The sequence below is a fragment of the Ceratotherium simum genome, chromosome 39, assembly GCF_057802395.1.
Source record: "Ceratotherium simum simum isolate JZ-2026a chromosome 39, ASM5780239v1, whole genome shotgun sequence".
NCBI lineage: Eukaryota > Metazoa > Chordata > Mammalia > Perissodactyla > Rhinocerotidae > Ceratotherium > Ceratotherium simum.
Window position 1 is genome coordinate 15,238,739 of NC_141938.1, and position 6,274 is coordinate 15,245,012.

Below are 6,274 nucleotides of genomic sequence, written 5' to 3' on the forward strand. Positions count from 1 at the left end.
AGGTGACGATTCTCACCTGGATGCAATCCTGCCCCCCAGGGGACAGTGGGCGATGTGTGGGGACATCTGTGGTTGTCACAATTGGGGTTGCTCCTGGCATTGAGTGGGTGGGGGCCGGGGATGCTGCTCAACACCCCACAGTGCCCAGGACAGCCACCCACACCAAGAGTCATCCAGCCTGGGGCAAGGGAGCTGGGGTATTTGTACCCCACACCTGTCAGTCATCATGGGGACATAACTCCCAGGTACATCCAGCTCTACCTGAGTCCAGGTGCGGTGGGTTCCAGCTGCCTGCGGGGTGTTCACAGGCAGAGAGAAGAAGGTTCCGGCTGCTGGGGAGCAGGTGTGCACAAGAAAAATAAGGGGACCCGAGGGGTCGACACTCAGCGTTTGCTCCATGGGCCGCGTAAGTGGAATAAAAATGGATGACGACCTCCAACATGTGGCCAGACCAAACAGGTGGCTGGAGCCCCAGATCTCCTGCTGCCCCCGGGAGGGTAGAAGACCTATTTAAAAACCCTGCATTGGAGCTATTAGGGAGGAACTGCCAATGCTCGTTGCCTGCCACCACGTTGTGAGGACGCTCCAACAGTGCTGCAGAGCCATCCACGGGTCGAGGAACTGAGATGCCCGCCAACAGCCGGAATCAACTTGCCCTCTTCTCATGACCTGACTTCCTGCAGAGACGAAGCCACTTGTCCTGCAGAAGGTCACCTTCTGGAAGCTCTGCTGGCTTTAGCTCCTTTCCTGACCCCCTGTATTTCTTATAAGCGAGAAATTGCATCCAAAGATTGACGGAGTCCAGCTAACATTTTTGGCTCAGGTACTTTTTACGTGGTGCTGGGTCCTTGATTGCGCATCACCTCTTGAGATACCGGTGGTTCCACGGTTAGAGGTGCTAAGATGCATCCTTGGACTAGAGTGACGCGAGTCACAAGAATACGACTCATGTGATGAGATCCCAGCGCACGTAGTGGCTCGATTCCCCTTTCACGACTCATCAAATTATCTCAACACCACTGAACATCATTCCTGGAATCCAGGATTTCATGAAGAGCTGCAGACTCCTGGCTCGTCTCAGTCGAAGGTGTCTTCTTCCTTTCCCCAAATCCAGTCACACGCTCAATTCATGACCTAACGGGGCCATGCCGTCCCCACGGGTGAATATTCCATTCTGTGCCCAGGCAAATCCCACAGCCTGACTGGGAGTGAGACTATAAATGGCCCAGAGATTAAATCTAGGCAGAGTCCACTGGCACCAGGCAGCTGGCCTGGGCTGGCCCCACTTGTTCGAGGTCACTGACCCACTAGTAGAAGGTCCCCTCCTGGGCCAGGATGTCAAGGAGAAGGCTGGGCTGGCTTGTCGGAAGTGTTTCTACCTTCAACCCAGGCTAATGTAGGGCAAGTGAAACCAAGCAGCATCGACCCACAGCTGATCCTATTGGCAAACTTCAGTTGTGTGGGGGACGAAAACCTTTCCCTATTATGTTCTGTTATTGGGGTCCTGCGAATTAAACTGGTGAAAGATATTTTAACAGGAGAAAAGGCATAAAATTTATTAATTTTATGTGCTCAGGGCATCACAGAAAGAAGTGAATGGTGAGATTTGAGAGCTCATATACCATCATAATAGGGGGAAACAGAGGGAGAAAGGCCACTTTCCGGAGAGCAAATGAATGTTAGGAAAGATAAATGGGTCTCAGGAGAATAGACGGGACATATTATAGTTTGTGACAAAGTCTTTCTGGGAGTGGTACCAACTTCTCTTTTCCAAGAAGAGAAAATTAGAGTTGATCCCGGAAAGGGATTTATGACGAGTTCTCTTGGGAGGCTCGGCTTTAAGGCAGATAAAGGATGTCAGGAACTCAAATGTCTTCAGCTCGAAATAATTCTTACGGCAAAGTGGCATACTGTGGGGTGGCATATCCTGGTCCCCTTCAGTAGCTCCCCCCAAATTTATTGCTAGCCCTCTTATTTTTTTTTCTTCAGTGGCAGGCATTTTTGGTGTGAATGATATGCCTGTGTGACAGCCCCAGTGTGCTAGAGTCGGGCGATGGGGTGGGAAATGACGCCCCACCTTGCTCACCAATGATGGTTTTGTAGAAATTGTAGAGGCTCCAGAAATGAAGTGAAAATCTCGAGATTGGCTATGTCAACAGCGCTCTCTAGAGGCCACCACCTGCTTAGACAGGGCCGGGTGGTTCAAGGGCCGGGTTTAGAAACGCAAACATATTCTCAAAGAATTCCTGCAAGGGACTCGGGGCTGGTGTTTCATCGGCAAACAGCAAAAATTATCAACCAGGGGGACACAAAGGCTGGATGACCTTCCCCGGGGCTGAGGTGGCTCCACTGTCTGCTTTCACAGTCAATCCCTGTGTCTTTAGGACGGCACCAGGAGCTGAAGATAAAAACGTAATATTTTAATGCTGCTTGAACTTAAGTGAGGTATAGTTTACTTACAGTGACCTACACAGACCTGAAGTGTCGTTTGACGGAACCTGTGTCACCCACACCCCATCAGGATCTAGAACATTCCGGCATCCCAGAAAGTTCCCTCCACTCCCCAGAGAACCGTCTTCCTGATTTCTGTCACCATAGAAGTTATGCCTGTTCTGGAACCTCTTCTAGTTGGGACCACACAGGATGTCCCCAGCGTCTGGCCAAAGAGCTGTGACTTTGCAAATGTATGAACGTGAGGTATGAAACTTGTGTTTCATACACAAGTGTTCAGGGAACTTTAAAACATTTTTTTACTTGAAACGTAAATACTTTTATTGATAGATGCGTTGGTCTCTTCCCTGGCCAGGCATGGACATGTGAGATGTTTAAACAAAAATAAATAAAGATCTTGTAAATTATACCTCAGAAGTAATTAAACTGCCTTGACCCACCTCTGGGTCCTAAAAATGGTGGTTTGAAATAGCAGTATCATTGATTCACCAGCTTCTGTGTTTCATTCTGATTTGTTTAGAAAAGATAATCTTGCTAAATTAAAAATGGTTTCAAATTTAGGGGCTTTCATGAAAGCCTTTCAATTTAAACTATAATAAAAATTATGACATTAAAATTAAATATTTATTTTTCACATTTCAGAATATTTCCTTGTTTATTGATAAAAGAAATATGTCCCAGAGATTTTTTTTTTTTTTAAACTTTGATTCATCTCTGTAGTGATGGGGCAGTTACGAGAAGATGCAATGCTGGGGATCAAGCATTATCTATTTTAATCCCTGCAAAGATTTTGCCTTTTTGCACCAAAGCTGAAATGGCTAAAGCTTTCTGAATTCCTCTAAATGCTTTAATAAAAACACTACCAGAAGGTGAATTACTATTATGTAAAATAAAGTGTGAATATGGCTTTATAACCAAAATTTGCTATAATTTAACTACGGATGTCTTTTAAAACATCATTTGCCAAAACCTTTTTATCATGAAACGTAATGCATTTTCAGAAAAACGCATGCAATGACAGATAATTTAACAAGTTATTGCAAAACCAACATATGACCACAGCCCGGACCTTAGAAGCTCTCCCTTCCTCCCTCGCAACCACAAGAGCCACCTGGACCCAGTCCTCCCTTCCCCCAGTGTAGCCAGTAACTTGAATTTTATGATTATTACTTTCTTGTTCTGTTTATAGTTTCACCACATGAGATGCAGCAAAAATAAATTTAATTTGCCTCTTTTAAAACATTACATACGTGGAATTATACTGCATATATTCTTTCATGTCTGTTTTTTTTTTCAATTAATATTCATCCAGGCTAATCCATGTAGCTGAATTTATTCATTTTCACGACTATACGTATTTCATTGTATGAATATTCTGTTAGGTTATTTACATATTTGACCCGAGCTGTTTTTGAATTTGGCTATTACAAAAAAAATGTACCTATGAATATGTCTGGAGATATCTGTGCATACATTTCACAAGGATATATACCTCGGAGTGGAATTGCCCAGCTGCAGTGTTTGTGCATGTTCCAAGTCACTTGATAATGTTAAACTCTTTGTCTAAGTTGTTGCAACAATTTACATCGCCACCCACCATGATAAGAAAATTCAGGTTCTTATCAGCACACCTGAATTTTTGTTCTCAATCTGTTGGATCTGTAGTGCCTTCTCATTGTGGTTTTAATTTCCATTTCTCTATTTACTAGCACTGTTGAACACCTTGTCGTGATTCATTGGCTCTTTGGGTTTCCCCATCTGTGAACCACCTAGTCAAGGATAGCTCAGTTGTCGACTTGGCTGCCTGATTTTCTCTTAGTGATTTCCAGGAATTTATCAATTCCGGATATACGCCTTCTATCCATTGTATGTGTTACAAACATCTCCTTGGTGCCTTTGCACTCTTTTAAGGTGTCTTTTGAACAGTTCTTACTTTTAATATATCTCAATGTATCATTCTTTTTCTTTATTGTTATGTGACCTGTTTCAGAAATCCTTACCACAAAGTTATAGAAGTATTATCCTGTATCATCTTCTAAAATGTTATTGTTTTATGTAACCTGAAATTTACATAATGTTATAAACCAATGTTACCTCAATAAAAAAATTTCTTAAATAAATAAATATTCAGAAAAAATAATAAAATAGAATGCTATTGTTTTATCTCTCATATGTAGGTCTGTGGTCCTCCCCAATTAGCTTCATGTATGATGTGAGGTAGGGGTCACCTTTTGTGTTTTTTTCCATGGTGATATCCAGTTGTCCTGGCATCGTTTATTGAAGAGATTATCCTTTCTGCACTGTTCTGCGTTCCCACCTCTATGGTAAATCAACCTTCCAGATGTGGATATGGTCTGTCCTGGGCTCCTAATCCATCCATTCATCTATCCTTCAGCCCCTGTCTTAATGACCATAGCTGTTTGAGAAGCCTTGTTAGCAATACAAGAGAGTAGGGTGCATGATGAGAGCCCACCCATTTGATGGTTCAGTTCCCCATCAACAATGCACCTGAGGGTCTCAACGCCATTGGTAACCTTTGCCTGAATCACTAATTTCAGGAATTAGTTGAAACTCTTGGGAACATCCTCTGCCTCACTAGCCTTCAAGCCCAGAAGCCCTCCAACTTCAGGATGAGTTGCAGGCTGTGTGCATTTGAACCTTAACTTATTGCCATGGACAAATTCCATTGCAGTTGGGTGGTTGCAGGGTCTCTTTGTGAAACCTTCATACATTAAATGGCTTATGTTGTTTTCCCTCTGTCTCGTGAGGGAACTGCTTAGAGCTGACCTCCCGGACCCTCCAGTAGCTAAATGCCATTAGCAGGTAAGACCTGAGGGCTTAAAGCTCCTGAGTAAGAAACGTCAGGGGTCAGAACACCTTCTAACTGAACATGAACTTAAACAACTGGGCTGAAGCACTTGGGTGGACTGTGCAATGACCACAAATTTCCCCCAACTCAACATGCGTGCCCCTGTGCAATGGGGCTTTTGAGGCTCCTCCCAACCACAGGGGAAGTCTGTTTCTCCACTCCTTTGAATCTGAGCATGGCCCTGTGACTTGCTTCACTTGCTTTTTTTTTTATAAATTTTTATTTATTTTCCCCCAAAGCACCAGTAGATAGTTGTATGTCGTAGTTGCACAGCCTTCTAGTTGCTGTACGTGGGACGTGGCCTCAGCATGGCCGGAGAAGCGGTGCGTCGGTGCGTGCCCGGGATCCGAACCCGGGCCGCCAGCAGCGGAGCGCGTGCACTTAACCGCTAAGCCATGGGGCCGGCCCTCTTCCCTTGCTTTGACCTAGAAAATGTGGCAGAAGTGAGGGGTAGGAGTTCGGCTGCCATGATGTAAGGAAGCCAGTGTAGCCTCTTGGAGGCTGGGAGGCTCCATGAGAACTGAGGCCTCCCAGCCAACAGCCACCACCAACTGCCCAACATGCCAACGCAGCCGACTTCCAGCCCAGCCAACCCAACCCTCCAGGTGTCTGTGGTCTCATAAGTTAGCCCAGGTGAGATCAACAGAAGAAATGCCTGCTAACCCATAGAATCATAGAAATACTCGATTTGAGTTTCTTCCCAACAACATTTGATTATGAAAATTTTCAAACAGATAACAAAGTTTAAATAATTTTACAGCAAACACCCATATACCTAGCACATCAATTCTACCATTCTCATTTTACAGTACCTATCAGCCCTCCATCCCTTCATCCATCCATCATGCCATCTCATTTTTGATGCATTTCACAGTTGCAGACACCAGGCCACTGCCCCTTGAATAATCTGGCATGCCTATCATTAACAAGAGTTCAATATTTGTTTACATTTTT